This window comes from Notamacropus eugenii, chromosome 3, assembly GCF_028372415.1.
Source record: "Notamacropus eugenii isolate mMacEug1 chromosome 3, mMacEug1.pri_v2, whole genome shotgun sequence".
Classification (NCBI taxonomy): domain Eukaryota; kingdom Metazoa; phylum Chordata; class Mammalia; order Diprotodontia; family Macropodidae; genus Notamacropus; species Notamacropus eugenii.
The window spans coordinates 186,938,483-186,962,763 of NC_092874.1; the positions used below are offsets into that span (position 1 = coordinate 186,938,483).

General features: G+C 35.9%; 1 long non-coding RNA gene across 1 annotated transcript in view; it reads left to right on the forward strand.

Annotated features, from left to right (window-relative positions):
• The first annotated feature begins 12,161 nt into the window (after window positions 1–12,161).
• LOC140531322 (uncharacterized) overlaps window positions 12,162–24,281 on the forward strand; it is a 28,670-nt gene continuing 16,550 nt past the window's right edge. The window contains exon 1 of the long non-coding RNA XR_011976324.1: window positions 12,162–13,572. This is a non-coding gene — a long non-coding RNA (uncharacterized lncRNA). The remainder of the gene's footprint in view (window positions 13,573–24,281) is intronic.

Below are 24,281 nucleotides of genomic sequence, written 5' to 3' on the forward strand. Positions count from 1 at the left end.
ATTCCAGAAGATGGAGCTGGAATGTTAGTAAAGCTAACCTTCGGGAGTCTGATCATGCCCTGGTTTCCCTACCCTGGGTTCTCTCTCTATTTTCTTCCTTAAGGTAATAGAATTGCTTAGAACAATCTTTCATTTTTCTCTCTCCCTCCTCCCCATTTTGATTTCTAGGGCAAATTTTCTATCATGGTAAGAGCTTCTGCTCTAGTTTTGCCTCTTGTTCTGACTAGCATAAGAAGATTATATTGATTCAACAAGATTCTTCCTTTGCTGCTGTGTACCTAGTCAGCTTCCTTGGCTCTCTCAGTCCTTGTGGGTTTTTTGATTTCTATCTGGCCATTCCACATTGTTCTCTGTTCAACTCTATACACCTGCTAATTGCTTGTTCTTTATATGAACTGTAGATAGACCATCTTGCCCTGCCTACTAACCCCAGTTGATTTGAATCCGTGGGTTTCTATCAATCTTTTTTATCCATCATATATCTGAGGATATAGCCAGCTGGCTTAATTCCTCATTTCTCACTGAGCTCTGACATTATTGATAGAGAGTACAAGAAAATTATATCCTTTCCTTTCTTCCCCAGAAAAATGACTTCAACAACATTTTATTTCATGTCAAGTATTCTGCCTTCCTCTCCTTCCCTTCTGCCCTCCCCCCAAAAAGCCCCATGGAATATACCATTGTCCAAATCCAAATTATATAATATACACAAAGAGTAAACATTAAACTTCTCTGCATTAATTATTGCCACTACTTTGAAGTCAACCAGATAGACTAATTGTATTTATTTTTTATTTTAAATGTTTTATTGATGCTCTTAAAATTAATTGATGTCCCCCATGGAGTACCCCATCTCGAATACAAATACCCTCTATTTTCCATCAGCTATTCTGCTTGGCTTGGCCTACACAAATATCATACCTCTTTCAGGATATTCTCATCATTGAAGTCTCATCATCAAGCAAATTGATTCAGATATGCAACACCTTCTCAGCACCCTCCTCTGCCTCTCCCCTGTGATTACAGGGCAGGAGGATGGAGCAATAAAATCCTTCCAAATCCTTCCTCAAAAATTCCCAAGTAATTTCATTTTCCATCCTCAGCTTTGCTTTGTTTTTCTCTATGAACATCATGGCCCTGCAGTATCTATCCTCAATATTCTCTCCTCCTTTTTGTCTTCTTTTCTTTGTATTGCCTTTCCCCATTATAGTGTAAGGTCCTTGAGGACAAGGACTATCATTTTTAAAAAAATTTGTACTGAGTGACAACAAACCCCCATCTTTACCTCCTGTGACAAAGTACAGTTAAGCAGAAGAAGTAAATATATTGGTCATGACTCACGACGTGAATATGATGACAGTGAAGAACAAATTCAGGTGGCAGCATATTGTGGGAAAAGGAGAAAAATAGGACATCTTCCTTAAAGAAGGGACTTCATCCCATTTCAGGGGATGGGGAAGGTGAATGAATTTGTATTCATTGTGGACACAGGCTGTGATTATTTTCTTTTGGTGTCCTGTTCAATTCTGTTATGAGTAAATGTTTCTGTTTTGATGCCATTGGGAGCTTGATTTTGCTATCAGATGAATCAACACAATACACTGTAAGCCAGCTAACTAGAGAAGTTTCCCAGAGCATTGAAATCTTGGTGAGAGTAAAATTAGAGAAATAAAACATTAATAATTAAGCATCTCCCTGATAGGAATCTGGTCTGATTGCATGAAACCAGGGCCAGATGCCCAGATTACATTTATGGGAAATTGTCCAAGACTTGTATTGATGTTTAGGGAAGTCTAGGTTGCCAGAATTAGCAGTGTTCTATCTGGTACAAACCTTACTAGTAACTAGGCCAAACACAAACCTAAGTCCCATTGTTTATTAGAGTGAAGTAAACATATGTCCACAGAGTCACTATACACACTTGGAAGAAGTCACCAGTTGATGGAGATGGTATATATAGGCTTTCACCAGAAAATCTGGATTTCAGGGTGGTAAGGACACCATTGGAAAGATTTCCCATACTAGTATAGATAGTGGAAGAGGGTTTTGGAAGGGAGAAAAATGTAACTGTCTTACATGGGCTGCCTGAAAACTGGGAATTTTTCCAGATTCTAAGGAAATCTGGAAAAGGGAAGCCTTGTAAATTATTTACTAATTTTTCTTTTCTGGCTGGAAGATATTAAAGTCCATCATGAGAAAGTAAGATGAATAGGAAATATAGGAAATATAATAGGGGAATGTGATACTTTGCTATTTGGCCTTTAACCCAAAGCCAGTAGTGCCAGAAGTTTAACTTGTGAGTTAAGATGTTGGCGACCCTAAGGGACAATTAAAGTTATTTTCAGAAGGCTTGAAAGACAGGCAGAGTTGCATTGTGGAGAGAGACAGAGAGAAAGAGAGAGATAGACAGAAAGAGAGGGAGAGACAGAGAGAGAGAGAGAGAGAGAGAGAGAGAGAGAGAGAGAGAGAGAGAGAGAGAGAGAAAGAGAGAGATGGTCTCAGATGCAAGAAGACTTGGGTTCAAGTCTTACCCCGATACTTACCTGCAGTTTGATCCTTGGTAAGTTACTTATACTCTTAATGCCCTAGGGAATTCTCTAAGAGTGTAAATTGCAGAGAAGGTCAATTGATAAAAAGAGTTACCTTATCTGGGAGTTTATATAAATGAAATTACAGGTCTAATTCTTATCCCCATCCACAGTTAAGTCAAGTTGAGTCAATAAGTATTTATTAAGTGCCCACTGTGTGCTAGGCACAGTGCTAAGTGTAGGGATACAAAGAAAAGCAAAAATGGTCCCTGATCTCAAGAAGCTCATAGTCTAATGGAGGAAACAACATGTACACAATTGTACAAACAAGATATATGCAGAATTTGTTGGAGATAAACTTAAAGGAAAGGCACTTGCCTCAAAGGGGACTTGGGAAAGACTTTTTAAAGAAGGTAGGATTTTAACTGAGATTTGAAGGAAACCAGGGAAGTCAGGAAATGAAGATAAGTAGGGGAGAATTCCTAGCATGGGGAACAACCAGTGAAAATGTCTGAAGTTGGGAGGTGTGGGGTGTTTTGTTCGAGGAACACCAAAAAAGTCAGTGTCACTGGATCACAGAGTACATGGAGTGGAGTACGTGTCTTCTCTAGGAAGACTACACAGGTAGGAGAAAGATCATGTTGTAAAGGGTTTTGAATGTAAATTAGAGAATTTTACATTTGATCTTAGAGGCAATTGGAAGTCACTGGAAGTTACTGAAGAACAGATGACATGGTTAGACCTGCATTTTAGGAAGTTTACTTTGACAGCTTAAAGGATGAGAGCCTGGAGTGGAGTCTAGTCATGAGGTGATGAGGTCCTGTTCCAGGTTGGTGGCAGTGTCAGAGGAGAGAAAGAAACAGATGTCATGGAGGTAAAATTGACAGGATTTGGTGACTGATTGGATGGGTGGTGGTGGTAAGGGAGTAAGGAGTAGAGGAAAACATAGGTTATAAGCCTAAGGAGAGTGGTGCTGCTCTGTTGTTGTTTGTCATTTTTTTGAAGAGGACCAATGACATCATTGGATCAATGACACTTGACTTGTGTGTGAATTGGATTTAAGTGAAGCAGAGTTGCACAAAGTCATCAGCCTCACTTGCTCTTCCAGAGTCTCTGGAGTTCAGTGGCAAGACAAAAGTCTGATCAAGCTCTAAGCACTCCACAACACCTGCGTCAACTGCCTTATAACCAGTGGGAAGCAATTATTATCATCCACCCATTCCATGGAGGAAGCCTTCACATGCTTGGGGTGGACATCTCCCTAATTTACTGACAGGTTTGAGGCCTATCAGTTACCCTCAACCTGATTTAGCCAAGGCAGATTTACTGGGGTGTGACAGATATGCATTCTATAGCTTCTTGGAACCGCAGGTGAGAGTTGGGTGATATTCAAATATCTGAGTATCAGATATTCAGGAACATTCAGAAGTGGAGAGCATATTTTGGGTGCAGATGAGTTTAGTTTTGGACATATGAGTTTAAGATATGTATGGAACATTCACCTTCAAGGTGTTCAATAGGCAGTTGGAGATAATTAGACTGGAGGTCAGGAGAAAAGTTAGGGCAATCTATCTATGTATGTACCTATAGATAGATAGATATACCAGTCTATCAGCTATAGATATAGAGAGATATGCCTATCTAACTATCTACATATCTGAAAACCATCTGCAAAGAAATGATAATTGAATCCATGGGGGGTGTTTGAGATCACTAAATAAAATAGTATAGATGGAGAAGAGAAGAGGGCCAAGTCCCTCGGGGAGTAGCCATGGTGAATAGGGGTGACCTCGAGAATGATGCAACAAAAAAGACTGATAAATAGCCAAGAGACAGATAGGAGAAGAACCAGGAGAGAGCAATGTCATAAAAACCTATGGATGGAACGAGTTTCAAAGAAGGAGTTCATGAGTGATAATGGTAGAGGGAGAGCTGAGAAGTGGCAAAGTTTTCCAGCTCCCTTACTAGGCCAAATAAATTGGGAGGGGGTGAATGAAAGTGCAACCAGTGCTGAAGGGGATGGCCAGGATCAGTAGGAGAGATCCCAGACTTAGTGAGTGAAAGAAGATAGAAGGAATGAGAAAGAAAGAGTTTAAAGATAAGTGGAGTAGCCATTCCACAGAACACAGGGGAAGAGGATGGGTAATTTTTGGAATGGGATATTGGCAAGGGAGATTTGGTTAAGGAAGATAGGAATAAAGATACAGGTAGAGCAATTTGGAGAATAGGGTTCAAACAATAATAGGAATTCAGAATCACTGGGAGGGGGTATTCAGTCATTTTCAGTTATGTCTGACTTCATCACTTGGGGTTTTGTTGGCAAAGATACTGGAGTGGTTTGCCATTTTCTTCTTCAACTCATTTTACAGATGAGGAAACTGAACTAAACAATTGTTTTACTATTTACTTCTTTATGAATGGATATTTTTAAGTTTAATGAACTTGGGAGACTTGGTTTGCTAGCAGATGAGCCAACTGAATATATTAGAGCTAGAGAAGTCTCACAGTTGTAAGTTGAAGACTGATGCAAAATGAGCAAAAGAGACTATTGATTACTTTGAACCCTTTTGCTGGAAATCTGGTCTAGCTGTAAGAGACAAAGGTTCAATTCTTTCATATATACTGGGTTCATCCTTCAGGGGTTTTCTCTAAAATTTTTGGTTCACTGTCTTTATCTAGGATTTTCCTTAGAAACATAATCTTTTCTAATCTTCCCCAAACTGAAATTTTCCTTGACAGCAGAAGAACTTCGCTCATTTTAGAAGGGAACTACTCTCTTATGCAAGTAGACAAGAAAATAAAACATGGACAATAGGAAAGATGTAATTTAATTTAGAAAATGAAACAGATTCATGCAATGGGATATTATTGTGCCATGAGAAGTGATAAAGATTACAAATTAGGGAAATAGAATTAAATGAGCTGATTCAGAGTGAAATGAAGAGAAAGATTTATGTGATGACAGCAATAATAACGTGAAGACAAACAATTTTGAAAGACTTCTGAATTCTGGTACCAAAGTAGTGACCAATAGTGACTGCAGAAGATGAAAGGTGAAACTGAGGACACACATCTTTTGTTAAAGGGAGAATGGACTAGATACACAAAATGATATATACATTCTCAAACATGGCCAATGTGTTGACCTATTTTGTTTGTCACACATTTGATACACACACAAACACATATGTATATGCTTACGCACACTTCCATACATATATTTAAAGAGGAATGATCTCTGTTTGGGACTATTAGTGGAATAGAACATCAATTACTCAATTTCTTTATTATTATCCTGATTCGAACTTCAGGGTTTTGCTGGAGTAGGTATGTAGGAGCTGTGCACCCTGCTTACTTCCTATTTAGCCTACTATCTTGGCTGAAAATTTACCTCTGTCATATTCTATGGTCTTTTAAATATCACTATCAGTAGTTGAATAATCATTTTGGCTAGTTCTTTTAGGATTCAAGGTTGTAGTCCACTTAGGTTGGGTGATTTGAAATCATTACATGCAGGTAAGTGCTCTTTTACCATTCTACTTCGATATCAACTTTTTGTTAGTAATTTTCATTTTGTCATTCCCAGTGTAAAGGGTATTCTTTCTGACAGATGAAACAGAGATTAAATAAGGCTTGGGGAGTACTACCTTCTCTTTGTAGTCATCTATCTTTGTCCCTTCCATACCAAGAAAAAGTCATATTCCTTTTTTTGAACTTCATTTCCCCCCCTAATAAAGCTGAAAAAAGGGAAGAAACAGTCTTTTTCCACCCTTGTACTTAGCTTCCCTCACCAGCCTCAGATCATCCTGAGCTTCTAGCATTTCTTACACAATTTTTTAGTTTGGGCTACATCATTTAAAAATAATATTTTTTTTTCCATTTACATGAAAGAATTTTTAGCAGTTTTAAAAATTTTGAGTTCAAAATTCTGTCTTTCCCTCTCTCCTCAAACCCTTCCTTGAGATGACAAGCAATTTGATATAGATTACACATGGCCAATCATGCAAAATATATTTCCATATTGGTCATATTGTAAAAGAAAATATAGACAAAAACCCCACAAGATAAAAAAGCAAAAAATGGTATGCTTTTCTAGTCTATCAATTCTTTCTGTGCAGGTAGATAGCATTTTTCATCATGAGTCCTTGGAATTGTCTTGGGTCATTGCATTGCTGAGAATAGCTAAATCATTTGTAGTTGATCATCATACACCACTGCTGTCATTGTGTACAATATTCTCCTGATTCTGTTCACTTCACTCTGCATCAGTTCATGCAAGTCTTTCTAGATTTTTTTGAAAGCATCCTGCTTGTCATTTCTTATAGTACAATAGTAGTCCATTACAATCATAGGCACCAACCTGTTCAGTCATTCTCCAATTGATGTTTGTTTGAATAATATCTGAAAAATATTTTTGCAATTATATGTAAAACAATTTTAATATTCTTTTTAAAAAAGATTTTTAAAAATTAATTATTTTTAGTTTACAACATTCAGTTCCATAAGCTTTTGTGTTCTAAATATTTTCCTCCTCCCTTCTGTTGCCCTTCCCCAAGACAAGATGCAATCTGATATAGGCTCTACATATTTAATGTTCTTTTTTAAAAGTTGAGTTTCAAATTCTTTCCCTCCCTCCCTCCTGTGCCACATTTTAATATTCATCTTCTATTATTTGGTTTTGCTTCTGTCTTCTGTATTGCTTCTGTGTAGCTAGATGACTTAGTGGATAGAATGCTGGGCTTGGCATCAGGAAGACCTGAGTTCACATCTGACCTTAGGTACTTACCAGTTGTGTGACTCTGAACAAGTCACTTATTCTCTTGTTTTGCCTCAGTTTCCTTATTTGTAAAATGGGGATAATAATAGTATCTATCTCCCAGGATTGTTGTGAGGATCAAAGGAGATAATAATGGTAAAGTGCTTAGTACAATGCCTGGCACTCATCATCACCATCATCATCATCATCATTATCAGTATCATCATCATCTTCTTTTTCCTCCTCCTCCTCTTTCTGGACATATAAGTTGGTTAGTGAGTTAACTGTACATATGTGTTAGTCTGTTTAGACAAATCTCTTTTTGCCTCATTGAATTAACTTCTTTTTTGTTACTTGGAATTTAATTCTTGAGCACCTTCCATTCCCCTTGGACAGATTTCCTCTGAAGCATCTTATCTGTAAGATAAGAATACTAAACTAGATGTCTTCTGACATCTACATCCTTACATCTTACATCCTCTGATTTACTTATCTCTTAGTGCTTTGGAAATTAGGATCATTTTTGTCTCAAAGAAGGAGTTTGGTGAGGTTACTTCTTTTATTATTTTTTGCCAGCTTATTTGTTCTTTAAATAATTTAAGTAATTCATTTGCAAATTCATCTCATCCAAAAGTTTCTTTCATTCAGAGTTTCATTTATAGATTATATGATTTTTCTTTTTGAAATGTTTGCTTAGATTATTTTCTGTTCTGTTAATGTGAATATTCATATTTTATATATAAACACACATCCATTTAATTTGTTTTCAGTTTTGTTGATGTATTGTATCACATGATACTTGTTGATAATTTCTTTTTATTTCTTCTCAATTTATAATTTCAACTATCCACTTTTAATATTGGTAATGTGGTTTTTCTTTCTTAAAGCACTTAATAACTTATTTATTTTATTGGTCTTTTCTAAACATCGACTCTTTTTTTTGGTCAGCCCAACAGTCTCTTAACTTTGTATTTCTTTGGATTTTAAAATATCTACTTTGGTCCACATTTCCAGATGATTAATTAGCTGATTTTTCTAGTTTGTTAGTTGCATGGTCAGTTTATTTATCTAATGATGCTTTTTAACTAGATGTAATTCAGAGCTTTTCTCTCTTGAATATATCAGTTCTTATTTTTTCCTTGTCAGAGATCATGACTGCTTTTTCTTTTCTTGATTCAGATAAGTCATAATAAATTGGATCCCAATCTCATATTTTAACTTTGTATTTGCCTCTATAATTTAAGTATCTTTCTTATACTAATCTGATTATAATTATTGTTCATCCGTCATTCTTGAGGAAGACCAATGATATCAGGAGGGTAATGTCTTGACTTGCCAGTGAATTGGATTCAAGAGAGGTAGGGATGTGCAAAGTCATCACCCTCACTCTGTCCTCTAGAATCATCTGAGTCCAGTGGCAAGACATAGTCACAATGACTGGAGATGGTCCCAGATGCAGTGAGGAGACCTTGACTTTTAAAGCTAAAGTCTTTCCTATATTTCAATTTGTCTGAGGCAACATTCATTCAATGATTTAGTGAGTTAAGGCTAGGTAAGAAATGAGGCAAAAGATGGTCTAGTTGGCCTACAAAAAAACCAAAACAAAACATCTGTCTGTGAGGGGAAGACCCTCAGGATTTCTGGCCAGAGCAGAAACAATTGTTATTTTAACTCTGAGCCATCAAAATCTGAACAATGACCAAGTCAGGCTTGAGCTTAGCAAATCAGTGACAGGTAGAGTGATTCATGTTGCAGAGGTTCTTAAAGTGGGTGATACTACCCCACGGGGGAGTGCTGAAATGATTCAGAAAGGATGGTAGTAGCCTTGGGTGCATTTGGGGAGCATTGAATAAAAACAAGAGGGTCAGTGGAAGAATAAGGAAAGAAGATAAGAAAATTCTGAGAAACTGTTCATACAGGTTTCATCTGTTATGTGACAGAATTGAAGTTGTAGTGATTACGTTATTTTCCAAACAAACACAAAAAATATGTTATGACTGATCAGTGGCCAAGTCTTTTGACAGGTCTTAACAAGCAAGTGTTGGTAGGTGTGTTAGTAGGCAAACATGTCCCACATATTGGAAAGTCCAGAATGCTTTGGCAGGAATATGTATGTGAAATGACTTGTTTACAGTATGGTTACATGATGCAATATTGCATCATCAAAATTTCAATGCAGGAAAAACCCCACAAATTTACAATAAATTATTAAATTAAAATAATTATTTAATTTAAGATGCATCATTTAAAAATTTTACATATATATATATATATTGAAATGATGCAAATTTTTTTAAAAAAAACACATTAAAAGGTTAAAGAAAATAGATTTCCAGAGGGGTGCTTAGTAATTTTTTTAAAAAAAGAGTAGTAGGTCAAATGAGCTTGGGAACCTCTTGTTTAAGGCATGGTCAAGCAGCTCCATTTGATTTCCAATGGGCTTTATCAAAGCCTGGATTTTCAGATCTCCATTTCAAGAAATCACAAATGAAACTACATGGGATGAAAGGGGTAATTGTCCCAATTTTAAAAAAATAATGACGGAATAGTAAGTAAGGAAGAGAAAAGTAATCTATCCCCCAAACCCCAAGATATCTTGTAAAGTTTAAGCAATCAAAATTTATATTCCTTTGGGTAGAGCACCTACATATAAGGGTATGATTCCTGATGTGGACTGAGGGAGAAGAGGAAGAAAGGAAGGAAGAAAGGAAAGAAAGAAGGAAGGAAGGAGGGAGGGAGGGAGAGAAGGAAGGCTCTGATTAAAATGTCTTTATGAAAGAAGAAATTGACATTCTATACTTTCATTTTGTATTATTAGGGAAAAAAATCATCCCAATTTTTTCTTTTATTCTAGCTCATATGCCTTTCCTCTTTTTCAAAATCGTCTTTCATGGTTGTACAACTAGATCCCAATTAGTCTGAATAATGAATCCCCTCAAGAGGTCACATTCAAATTTGCATTGCATATTTCCATTGGACTAGAACCAATGACCATATTTTACACAATTATAACTTAGAATAGCTTGAATTCTAATACATGTAACCACTTCTGGAGATTTGTTATTTACCTTAATTGGGACCTATCTGTAGTTTGCTTTTTTTGAGGTAATCCCCTCTCTAGCCCCAGGAACTCCCATTCAAGGATCTTATCTTTCTCTCTCTTTCTAAGCCTAGCCCTATGCTTAATTTATGCTACTTCTTTGATGACATTTCTTGCCTTCTTTTGCTCAAGTTATGTAAGGTCATGTTTCATGAGATCCTCTTTGTCACTATGTCACTATTCTCAATGATATCTATTTGTGATGCACCAATTCCAAGAAATACTAATTTTTGAACAGTTAAGTATAGAATTTGTCTCCTTCTGTTTCCTGAAAAACTCTTAGAGAAGGAATGTTCATGAGATCATAGTCTTGTCTTTCTTTTTCATTTTATATACACTAGATTTTTACTTGGTTCTTTAGGTTTGCCCTTTTATAATTTATTTTGCACTCTGTGTTTATATTTTGAAGATTCTAGCCATCTCTAGTATTCTCAAAATGACTGCTTGGAAGTCACCAATGATGCAAAAAGTCTACTCTTCTCACAGAGGGATGTTCAAAATTTTCAGAGTAATTTATCTTTGGGTGCAAGACATTTCCATTTTTTTTTCAGGATATTATATATTTTTTTCCTTTTTCATTAATTTGGAATCTATGCCTGAGTGTGAGATCTATAGCATCCTATACAATTGCAAGAGTTTGTCTGTAACCTGATAACTCTTTAGCTTCCCAATCATATTTCTTGTTGACTTAAACTTGGGGTTCTTCTTTTTTGCTTTTTTGTGAGTTGTGTCAATCTGTACTTTGTACATTGGCTAATGCTTCTGGGTAATGTATTATTGTTTCCTGGAATATAGTAGTCAGACTTTTTGTTTTGCCAAATTTCTGGGGAGACTAAGACATTCTTAAAGTATCTCATTGAACTCTACCTTTCGAGTCAATTATATTCTCATTATTGGGATTTTTATACTCCCCAATCCCCCAACTTTGCTGTCTTTAGACATCAGTCTTCTAATTCTTGTATTGTGTTCTAGATTCCACATTTTCTTTTCCAAAGTCTTGATAGTTTTTTAAGTTATTCTCCTTTCATTCAAGGTAATAACTTCTGCTTTGCCATTTAAAAAAAAAATTAAATTCAAATCTGACTCATAGCCTCTTCCTTCAGTCAATCAGTCAGTCAGTATTTGTGAAGCAGTTACTGTGAGCCAAGCACTTCTCTAAATTAGATTAGATTTTCCAACCATTCAGTGGTTTCTTAGGCTTTTTAATTATACTTTCAAAGTTATAGTTATTACAAAATTATTTTATACTTCTGGAATGCTTTCCTCAAATTCTTTTATCTCATGTTATTTCCTCATTGTTCTAAGATCTTTTCTTCATTTATTGATTTTTCTGTCTCTGTTCTTCTGTGAGGATTTCTTGACTTTCTTTTACATGTTATTGTCTTACTTCATTTGCTGCAATTATTGTTGCTTTTAGGTAATAAGGGGTAGCTGACCTAAAGACAACCTTTCTTTCACCCATTTTGCCTAAAGTTTGCTGGCGAGAGTTTATTATGGTATAGCTTGGCTCAGTTATGACTGTTAGCCCACATCCACATAGAAAAGAGGTTTTGTTCTTTTTTAATAACTACCTAGATGATATTGAATTTTTGCATATATTGCTATGGCAATAGCCAAGGTATAGTTCTTGTTTAGATTTATATGGAAAACTCATGGATTAGATGTGGTTTACAGATGGTCCTTATTATTTCTAGGATCTTTATTTTTTGAGGGGTATCCAGCAACCATGTATGAGATATATACATTCTGTTACCTTTATCTGTGCCAACTTATATTGCTTGCAGTGCATAGATTCAGAGGTTCTTTATAAAAGCAGAAATGGCCTATTTCTTCTCCTTAGGGATCCTGATTAATGGCTGATCTCATCATCCCTTCTCACTCCCCTTTGGAAAGAGTAAGTACGTCTTTCTCCACAGATGTGTTTTAAACCTGCAGTTTGCAGTGACCCAGAATCCTTATTTTGTGTAAGTTGAAATGGAAAGGAAGTTTGCTTAAGAAATGAATAGAAAGAAGCAGACAGTTAATATTAGGACTAAAATTGGCAAAAATTCATTACTAATACATGGCAGCAAATCTTACTGTTGTGCTACAAAATGCACTGATACATATCCAATGCAATTTCACCTAAGTACTAAAATCATCCCATGTCTGCCCTGCCAGTTATTCTACACATTGAGATTCAGATGCTTTAAAAAGTCAAAGGTTTTGTAAAGGAAGATTAAATAAAGTACAGTGACATTTTCTGTTTGCCAAGTAACAGCAAAGTTTTCTTTTGGAGGAAGCAAATTTAATGGTTGAAGAAGTATAATGGATATCTGCAATTTTTTTTGTAATAGTAACAATGAAAAGATTTAAATTAGCATAAAAATATCTGGCCCTTCAACACCAGGATTTCCCTAATGTTTTTCCTTATTTTTCCCTTTGTGCTTTATAAATGAATCAAGGCAACTAACCTACATTCTATAGCTTTTTTCAGAGACACATTTGTGTGTAGGAATCTGAAGAAATGGCATTTCTAATCAATTTGATGAGCTTACAGGGAGGTGAGTTTTTATGTGGGGTATTTGAAGTAAAAGGAGTGATCATGGGAGCTCAGAGTTTTCGAGACCTTCTCTTGATACTAAATACTAATTTGTTTCTCTTTTACCCAGGAACCCTGAGGGTCTTCCCCTCCTAGTTTGATTTTTTTGTTGTTTTTTCTTTTCTTAAAAGGGCCCATCCCTTGAGTAATTACTTAAAGAGACCTATTCATTGGATGGGTGTATCTCATTCAAAGTGAGAGTCTGATAAGGACTTAGACTAAAATGGTCAAGGTCCCACATTGTGTCTCTTGTCATCCTGATGAATATCAGGCCACTGGACCCAGATGGCTCAGGAAGAGAGAGTGAGGTTAGTGACTTGCATAGCCCTCCCTCAATGAAATCAAAGTCACCTACAAGTCATGTCATTATCTTGATGTCTGGTCCTTTTCAAGAACGAAGGACAAACATAACAGCAACCTGATAGACCAGGGGTTCTTTATCTTTCTTTTTTGCAAAAAGTACTTTATAACTGTATTTCAAATATTTAGCTGTTTTTGGGTAATCCTGTATGTTATTTCATTTTTTTTGGATTTTAAAAACCTTATTCTGAGAAGAGGTCTAGAGGCTTCAACATGCTGTCAAAGGAATCCTTGATACACAAAAGAGGTAAGAATCAACTCCTACTATGGATAGTGGATATGCTCATTGGCATGTTGAGATGACATCTCCTTATTTATTCTCAGTCTTGAGCTTTCCCCAAGAAGAATGTGGCCTATAGAAAGAATCTTCACAGAGGACCCACGGATGTGTTGTTGTGGTTTTACCTTTCGGATCCTTATTTTTGATAGATCCTAAGTATAGTCAGGGAAAGGTTTTGAAACTCACACTTCCCATATCTGACCCTAAACAGCTTCAATGGCTGTGTTTTCACAGAAACACATGGTGAACTTCAAGTTCCTGGGTCTAAAGCAAGCATTCTTTTTATGCTTATTCCCCCTTCCACTCCCCCCTCCATTTTTCTGATTAGAAGTCAGAGACAAAAGAACTGAAAGTAGACTGTCTCAAGAAATGACAGAAGCCTGGGAAAAGGGTATGGTATCCTGGAGGACCACATAGAAAAAGTTTCTTGTTTTTGGGGCAGATTATTTTATTTTTTTTATAATACTTTATTTTCCTCCAATTATATGTTAAAACAGTTTTTAAACTTTTTAAAATTTCAAATTCTGAATTCTGTCTTTCCCACCCTTGCTATTACTTCCCTGATATGGTAAACAATCCCATATGCATTATACATGTGTAATCATGTAAAACATTTCCATATTAGTCCTTTGTACAAGAAGACTAACTAAAAAGAAAGAAAAACAAAGAAAAGAAGAGTGAAAAATAGCATGCTTTCATTTGTATTCAGACAATATCAGTTCTTTCCCTGGAGGTAGATAGCACTTTTTATCATGAGTCTTCCTCTTTTCCAATGTGCATCATTTCCAGAACAATATGAATTATTGAAGGTGTCAGACAGGACATTCTTCAAGGCAGGGTTTTCTCCTATCAGATCTTTGATTATATAGCCCAACTATACTTTTCCTTGTTGAACTTTTTTTTCTTTCTACATTTGCCTGGAGTCCCCTCCCTGCATCAATGCTTTCTTACTCTTAGGTTCAGGTATCAGTTGCCTCAAAGGGATTCAAATTCTCTCTCTCCCTCCTGTACTTCCTCCCCCCCATGAAGAATCAATTACTATGATATCAGTTATACATGTGAAGTCATGCAAACACTTCCATATTAGCCATGTTGCAAAAAAAAGCAAAAGAATAAAAAAGTGAAAAAATATTCTTCATTCAGGACTGAGAGTTCACCAGTTTTCTCTGTACAGGTGGATACCATTTTTCATAACTGGTCCTTTGGAATTGGCTTGGATCATTGTCTTGATCAGAGAGTTAAGTATTTCACAGTTGATCATCGTTAAACTTTTTTTTTTTTTTTATCCCAGCAGTTTTTGTCAAATGGTGAGTTCTTGCCCCCAAAGTCAGGTTTTTGGATTTATTAAATACTAGATTACCATCATCATTTACTACCATGTATTGTGTACCTAATCTATTTCTTTGATTCACCACTCTATTTCTTATCCAGTATCCGGTTGTTTTGATGATTAATGCTTTGTAATATATTTTGAAAACTGGTACCACTAGGTTGCCTCCCTTCACATTTTTTTTTTCTGATTGATACTCTTGATATTCTTGACTTATTATTCTTCCAGATGAATTGTTTTTTTTCCCCCAGGTCTATAAAATGATTCTTTGGTAGTTTGATTGGTATGGCTCTGACTAGGCATTCACTTAAATGGTCAGTTTTGTGGGCATATAATTAGGTAAAATAACTCTTAACAATTGCTTTAATTTTATTTTCATTGTGGTGCATTCACCAATTTCATTTTTGATATTATAATTTTGTTTCTTTCTTTCATTTTTAAAATCAAATTAATCAAGAGTTTATCTATCTTTTTTTTTCCATAAAACCATCTCCTTGTGTGAATCTTTTATGTTCAACTTTATGTTTCCTTTGACTACCAGGTTTGTTATGTAACTGTGGATTTTTGATTAGCTCTATTTTTTCTTTTTCTTTTTTTAATTGAATTATTTTATTTGTTTTCAGTGTTTGACAATCACTTCCATGTATCTTAGATTTTTTTCCCACTCCTTCCCCCTCATTCCCTTTTCCCTCCCCACACCCGCCCTGAGATGGTGTACAGTCTTATATAGGTTCTACATGTACATTCCTATTAAATGCATGTTGCATAGAAGAATTAAAATGAATGGGAGAAAGCACAAAACAAAACAAAACAAAACATATTGCAAAAGAAAATGGTCTATTTCTCTCTGTGATACAATTCTATAGTTCTTTCTCTGTATATGGAAGGTATTTTGCCTCAAGAGTCCATTAGAGATTTTTTAAGTCCATGCATTTCAATGAAGTACTAAGTCTACCAGAAAAATTCCTTGCTTGCGCACTGTGGTTGTTGCTGTGTACAAAGTTGTCCTGGTTCTGCTCCTTTCACTCAGCATCGGTTCATATAAGTCTTTCCAGGCTTCTCTGAAGTCTTCCTGTTCATCGTTTCTCATAGCACAATAGCATTTCATTACATTCATATACCACAACTTGTTAAGCCATTACCCAATTGATGGGCATCCCCTTGATTTCCAGTTTTGGGCCACCATACAGAGAACTGCTATAAATAGTTTTGTAGGAATGGGACCCTTTCCCATTTCTATGATCTCTTTGGGATAGAGTCCCAGAAGCAAAATTACTGGGTCAAAGGGTATGCATATTTTTCTAGCCCTGTGGGCATAGTTTCAAATTGTTCTTCAGAATGGTTGGATCAACTCACAGCTCCACCAACAATGAATTAGGGTTCCAACTCTCCCACATCTTCTCCAACATTTATCATTTTCCTGTTTTGTCATGTTAACCAATTTGATAGATGTGATGTGGCACCTCAGAGTTGTTTTGATTTGCATCTCTCTAATAAATAGTGACTTAGAGCATTTTTCCATATGATTATAGATAGCTTTAATTTCTTCCTCTGAAAAGTCCCTGTTCATATCCTTTGACCATTTATCAACTGGGGAATGACTTGTATTCATGTACATTTGACTCAGTTCTCTATATATTTTAGAAATGAGGGCTTTATCACAGACACTAGTTGCAAAAATTCTTTCCCAGTTTTCTGCTTGCTTCCTAATCTTGGTTGTATTGGTTGCATTGCATTTGTTTGTGCAAGCTTTTCAATTTAATGTAATCAAAATTATCCATTTTTGTACTTCATAATGTTCTCTATCTCTTGTTGGGTCATAAATTTTTCCATTCTCCATAAATCTGACATATACACTATTTCTTACTCCCCTAATTTGTTTATAGTATCAATCTTTATATATAGATCATGTATCCATTTGGACTTTATTCTTGGATGAAGTGTCAGGCATTGGTCTGTGCCCAATTTCCACTACACTTTTATCCAGTTTTCCCAGCAATTTTTGTTAAACAGTGATTTCTTATGCCAGAAGCTGAAGTCTTTGAGTTTATCAAACAGTAGATTGCTATACTCGTTAACTACTGTGTCTTGAGTATCTAACCTATTCCACTGGTCTACTTCTCTGTTTCTTAGCCAGTATCAAGTGGTTTTGATGATTGCTGCTTTATAAAACAATTTGAGATCTGGTAGGGCTAGGCTACCTTCCCTAGCATTTCTTTTCATTTGTTCCCTTGATATTCTGGACCTTTTGTTCTCCTGATGAATTTTGATATTATTTTGTCTAGCTCTAGAAAATAATTATCTGGTAGTTTGATTGATATGACACCAAATAAGTAAACTAATTTATGTAGAATTGTCATTTTTATTATATTAGCTTAGCCTATCCACGAGTAATTGGTGTTTTTCTACTTACTTACATCTGACTTTATTTGTGTGAAAAGTGTTTCATAATAGTGTTCATACAGTCCTTGAGTTTGTTTTGGCAGGTAGACTCCCAGATATTTTATGGTGTCTACCATAGCTTTAAGCATGATTTCTCTTTCTCTCTCTTGTGGTTGGGCTTTTTTAGTAACATATAGAAATGCAGATGATTTATGTGGGTTTATTTTGTAACCTGCAGCTTTGCCAAAGTTGTTTATTATTTCAATTAGTTTTTCACTTGATTCTCTGGGATTCTTTAAGTATATCATCATATCATCTTCAAAGAGCGATAACTTAGTTTCTTCTTTGCCTATTCTAATTCCTTCAATTTCTTTTTCTTCTCTTATTGCTACAGCTAACATTTCTAATACCATACTGAATAATAGTGGTGATAATAGACATCCTTGTTTTACCCATCATCTTATTGGAAATGAATCTAGCTTGTCCCCATTGCATATCATGCTTGCTGATGGTTTTAGGTAGATACTGTTTATTATTTTATGGAAACGTCCATTTATTCTTATGCTTTCCAGTGTTTTCAATAGGATTGGGTGTTGTATTTTGTCAAAAGCTTATTCTGCATCTATTGAGATAATCATGTGGTTTGTGTTAGTTTTGTTGTTGATATGATCAATAATGCTAATAGTTTTCCAAATATTGAACCAGCCTTGCATTCCTGGTATAAATTGTACCTGATCATAATGTATTATTCTCATGATAAGCTGCTGTATTCTTTTTGCTAATATCTTATTTAAAATTTTTGCATCTATATTCATTAGAGAAATTGGGCTATAATTTTCTTTCTGTTTTGGCTCTTCCTGGTTTATGTATCAGAACCATATTTGTATCATAAAAAGAATTTGGTCGGACTCCTTCTTCCCCAATTTTCCCAAATAGTCTATATATGGAATTAAATATTCTTTACATGTCTGATAGAATTCACTTGTAAGTTCATCTGACCCTGGATATTTTTTCCTAGGGAGTACATTGAAGGCCTGTTCAATTTCCTTTTCTGAGATCGGGTTATTTAAGTACTCAACTTCCTTTTCTGTTAATCTGGGCAATTTATATTTTTTAAAATAATCATCCATCTCATCTAGATGATTGAATTTATGGGCATACATTTGGGGAAAGTAATTTCTAATTATTGTTTTAATTTCCTCCTCATTGGAGGTGAGTTCAACCCTTTCATTTTTGATATTGGTAATTTGGTTTTCTTCTTTTTTTTTAAAAAATCAAATTGACCAAAGATTTATTAATTTTATTGTTTTTTCTCATAAAACCAACTAAGTTTTATTTATTTGTTCAATAGTTTTCTTAATTTCAATTTTATTAATCTCTCCTTTGTTTTTCAGTATTTTAAATTTGATATTGACTTGGGGATTTTCAGTTTGTTCTTTTTCTAGTTTTTTCAGCTGCATGCTCAATTCATTGATCTCCTGTTTCTGTTTTATTCATGTAGGCATTCAAAGATATAAAACTTCCCCTAAGAACTGCTTTTGCAGTAACCCATAAGATTTGGTAGCTTGTCTCATTATTGTCATTCTCTTGAATGAAGTTGATTGGTTCTATGATTTGTTGTTTAGCCCACTCTTTCTTTAGAATTAAATTGTTTAATTTCCAGTTAGTTTTTGGTTTATATTTCCATATAATTTGATTATATATAATTTTTATTGCATTATGATCTGAGAAGGATGCATTTATTGTCTCTGCCTTTCTGCACTGGATTATGAGGTTTTTATGACCTAATACATGGTCAATTTTTGTATATGAGCCATGTAACACTGAGAAAAAGGTGTATTCCTTTCTGTTCCCATTCAATTTCTCCAGAGAGCTATCATGTCTACCTTATCCAGAGTTTTATTCACTTCCTTTACTTCTTTCTTGTTTATTTTGAGGTTAGATCTATCAAGTTCAGAGAAGGGGGATTGAGGTACCCCAATAGTATAGTTTTGCTATCTATTTCTTCTTGTAACTCCCTTACATTCTCCTCTAAGAATCTGGATGTTATACCACTTGGAGCATATATGTTTAGTAATGAAATTGTTTCATTGTCTATGGTGCCTTTTAACAGTATATAGTTTCCCTCCTCATCTCTCCTGGTTAGATCTATTTCTGCTTTTGCTTTGTCTGAGTTTAGGCTTGCTATCCCTGTGTTTTTTTTTTTTTTCCACTTCAACTGAAGCACAAAATAATCTCCTCCAACCTTTTACCTTTATCTTGTGTGTATGCTTCTGTTTCAAATGTGTTTCTTGTCAAAAACACATTGTTGAATTATGCTTTTTAATCCATTCTGCTCTCCATCTCCATTTTATGAGATAGTTCATCCCATTCACATTCACAGTTATGATTACTATCTGTGTCTTTCCCTTCATCCCCTTTTCCCTTGTTTATGCTTTTAGTTCTCCCTTCTCCCTTCCTCTCCACAATAGAGTTTTAACTTTTGACCATTGCCTCCCTCAGTCTTCCCTCCCTTCTTTCACCCCCCCTCCCTTTTAATCCTCCTTTTCCTTACTACCTCTTCCCTCCCTTTTAGCCTCCCCTCCCTTTTCTTTCCCCCTTCCCCTCCTACTGCCTATAGAGCTAGTTATATTTCTATACTTAACTGAACTTGTTGTACCCTCCTTGAATCCAATCAGATGAGAACACCTCTCAAATAATGTTCATCTCCCTCCCCTCTTTCCCTCTACTGTAATATATTTTTGCACCTCTTTCTGTGATGTAATTTTTTTTGCCTCCTCCTTTTCACATCTCCCATTACAATCCCTTCACACCCTTAAATCGCATTTGTTATCATCACATCATTTAATTTATATCCACTCCCTTTATTTATGTATATCCCCTTTATATTTCATAATAAATGTACAATTTTCAAGATTAACAAGTATCATCTTCTCTTATAGCAATGTAAACTGTTTGCCCATATTGAGTAGCAAGTTTTTTCCCCCTTGTTTACCTTTTTATGCCTCTCTTGAGACCTGTGTTTGAAGATCAAATTTTTTATTGAGTTCTGGTCTTTTCATCAGGAAGGTCTGGAAATCCTTTATTTCATTGAATGTCCATCTCCTTGCCTGAAATATTATGCTCAACTTTGCTGGATAATTAATTTTTGGTTGTGGTCCCAGCTCCTTTGCCTTACGGGATATCATATTCTAATTCCTTCGATTTTTTAATGTAGAAGCTGCAAGGTCCTGAGTGCTCCTGACTGTAGCTCCTCAATATTTCCATTGTTTCTTTCTGGCTGCCTGCAGTATTTTCTCCTTCACTTGATAGTTTTGGATTTTGGCAACAATATTCCTTGGTGTTTTTAGCTTGGAGTTCCTTTCAGGAGGTGAATGGTGGATTCTTTCAATGACTGTTTTACCCTCCAGATCTAGGACTTCTGGTCAATTTTCCTTGACAATTTCTTGGATGATAATGTCCAGGATTTTTTTTTCATCATGGCTTTCTAGTAGACCAATAATCCTTAGATTTTCTAGGTGGGTTGTTTTTCCAATTTGATATTTTATATTTTCTTCTATCTTTTCATTCTTTAGATTCTGTTTGAGTGATTCTTCATGTCTCATAGAGTCATTAATTTCTACTTGCCTGATTCTAATTTTTATGAAATTGTTTTCTTCAGTTAGCTTTTGCATCTCCTTTTCCATCTGTCCAATTGTTCCTTTTAAGGCGTTATTTTCTCCAGTTAGGTTTTATGTTTTCTTTTCCATTTGTCCAACTGTCCTTTTAAATTCTTCTGTGATTTCTTTTTTCATATCTTTAAAGTCGTTGGTCAATTTTTCTTTTATTTCTCTAATTTGGCTTTTAAAATCCTTCCTGAACTCTTGCAAGAAGGCTCTTTGTGCTTCATACCAGTTCATATTCCTTTCTGAAGTTTCTGATGAGAGTACAATCTCAATGCTAACCTCTTTGATCTGCCTTTGTATTTTGATCCTTGTCCCCACAGAACAATTCTATGGTCTTTTCTGCTTTACTTCTTACTCATGATAATCACCCTTTTCCTAGTTTTTAAAGTAGATCTCTGTGTCTGGGGCACATGGGTCTCTGTCCTACATGGGTCTCTGTCCTACAGTTCTTGTACTTAAAACTTGAGGTATTGTGTTTTGTGGCCTCAGGTTCTTTCAGCTAGAAGCTAAAATGCAGCAGCTTACCTGATGCTGAGCTGGCTGGTGTTGGAAAGCAGAGGCCAGGTGAAGTCCTTTTGGTTTTTCCCACAGTTACCCTGGAGCTAGCTTGTTAAGTGTGGAAGAGGGGTGGTCTGGTCACAGGAGATCCCCCTTGTTGAGCTAGAGCATAGGCATGCTTAGCAGTTGGTGATTCCATCTGTGCTAGTGTTTTCGCTATTCCCCTGGAGTGCTGAGGCATGCTCGGGGTCCTGGTGTTGGTGGTTGTTGGTTTCACCCCCCTGGGGCTCAGGAACTTTTTCTGGTTTGCTGAGGTGGGGCTGTTTGGGACAGCTTTGATCCTGCGCTGGTCTCCTTTAGCCACAGCAAGAGGGACCCTCCTTAGTGATCTTTCTAGCCTCATGGGCTAAGAGACTGTTTACCCCTTCTGCTGCTCCCACTGTTCCAGGATTTTTCCCAGGGAGATGTTCTCTGGACTGGTTAAGGTCAACAAGGGGAAGGAGATAGCAATTACCATTCACTCTGCCATCTTGACTCCTGGACAGTTCTTTTTTTTGAATTTTATATTTAAAAGTTAAAATTTCTACCCAACTTTTGTCTTTTCACCAGTTATGTTTGAAAGTCTCCTATTTCATCAAATATTCATTTTTTTACCGTGAATGATTACACTCAGTTTTGCTGAGTTGGTTATTCTTGGTTGTAATCCTAGCTCCTTTGCTTTCTTGAATATCATATTCCAAATCCTTTGCTCCGTTAACATGACAGCTATTAAATTTTGTGTCATCCTGAGTGTGACTCTTGTATTTGAATGGTTTCTTTTTTGGCTGACTGAAGTGTTTTCTTTCTTTCTTTTTTTTTTTAATTAATTAATTAATTAATTAATTAAACTTTTAACATTCATTTTCACAAAATTTTGGGTTCCAAATTTTCTCCCCTTTTGTCCCTTCCCCCCACCCCAAAACACCAAGCATTCTAATTGCCCCTATCACCAATCTGCTCTCTCTTCTATCATCCATCTCTGCCCTTGTCTCCATCTTCTCTTTTGTCCTGTAGGGCCAAATAACTTTCTATACCCCTTTACCTGTATTTCTTATTTCCTAGTGGCAAGAACAGTACTCGACAGTTGTTCCTAAAACTTTGAGTTCCAACTTCTCTTCCTCCCTCCCTCCCCACCCCTTCCCTTTGGAAGGCAAGCAATTCAATATAGGCCAAATCTGTGTAGTTTCGCAAATGACTTCCATAATAGTTGTGTTGTATAAGACTAACTATATTTCCCTCCATCCTATCCTGTCCCCCATTACTTCTATTCTCTCTTTTGATTCTGTCCCTCCCCATGAGTGTTGACCTCAAATTGCTCCCTCTTCCCCATGCCCTCCCTTCCATCATCCTCCCCCCCACCCTGCTTATCCCCTTCTCCCCCACTTACCTGTATTGTAAGATAGGTTTTCATATCAAAATGAGTGTGCATTTTATTCCTTCCTTTAGTGGAATATGAGGAGAGTAAACTTCATGTTTTTCTCTCACTTCCCCTCTTTATCCCTTCACTAATAAGTCTTTTGCTTGCCTCTTTTATGAGAGATAGTTTGCCCCATTCCATTTCTCCCTTTCTCCTCCCAATATATTTCTCTCTCACTGCTTGATTTCATTTTTTTAAGATATGATCCCATCCTCTTCAATTCACTCTGTGCACTCTGTCTCTATGTGTGTGTGCATGTGCGTGTGCATGTGTATGTGTGTAATCCCACCAACTACCCAAATACTGAAAAGTTTCAAGAGTTATAAATATTGTCTTTCCATGTAGGAATGTAAACAGTTCAACTTTTGTAAGTCCCTTATGACTTCTCTTTGCTGTTCACCTTTTCATGCTTCTCTTCATTCTTGTGTTTGAAAGTCAAATTTTCTTTTCAGCTCTGGTCTTTTCATCAAGAATGCTTGAAAGTCCTCTATTTCATTGAAAGACAAATTTTTCCCCTGAAGTATTATACTCAGTTTTGCTGGGTAGGTGATTCTTGGTTTTAGTCTTAGTTCCTTTGACTTCTGGAATATCCTCTTCCATGCCCTTTGATCCCTTAATGTAGAAGCTGCTAGATCTTGTGTTATCCTGATTGTATTTCCACAATACTTGAATTGTTTCTTTCTAGCTGTTTGCAATATTTTCTCCTTGACCAGGGAACTCTGGAATTTGGCCACAATGTTCCTAGGAGTTTCTTTTTTTGGATCTCTTTTAGGTGGTGATCTGTGGATTCCTTGAATACTTATTTTGCCCTCTGATTCTAGAATCTCAGGGCAGTTTTCCTTGATAATTTCATGAAAGATGATGTCTAGGCTCTTTTTTTGATCATGGCTTTCAGGTAGTCCCATAATTTTTAAATTGTCTCTCCTGGATCTATTTTCCAGGTCAGGTGTTTTTCCAAGGAGATATTTCACATTATCTTCCATTTTTTCATTTTTTTTGGTTTTGTTTTGTGATTTCTTGGTTTCTCATAAAGTCATTAGCCTCCATCTGTTCCATTCTAATTTTGAAAGAACAGTTTTCTTCAGTGAGCTTTTGGACCTCCTTTTCCATTTGGCTAATTCTGCTGTTTAAAGCATTCTTCTCCTCATTGGCTTTTTGAACCTCTTTTGCCGATTGAGTTAGCCTGTTTTTCAAGGCATTATTTTCTTCAGCATTTTTTGGGATCTCCTTTAGCAGGGTGTTTACCTGTTTTTCATGCTTTGCTTGCATGTCTCTCATTGCTCTTCCCAGTTTTTCCTCCACCTGTCTAACTTGATTTTCAAAATCCTTTTTGAGCTCTTCCATG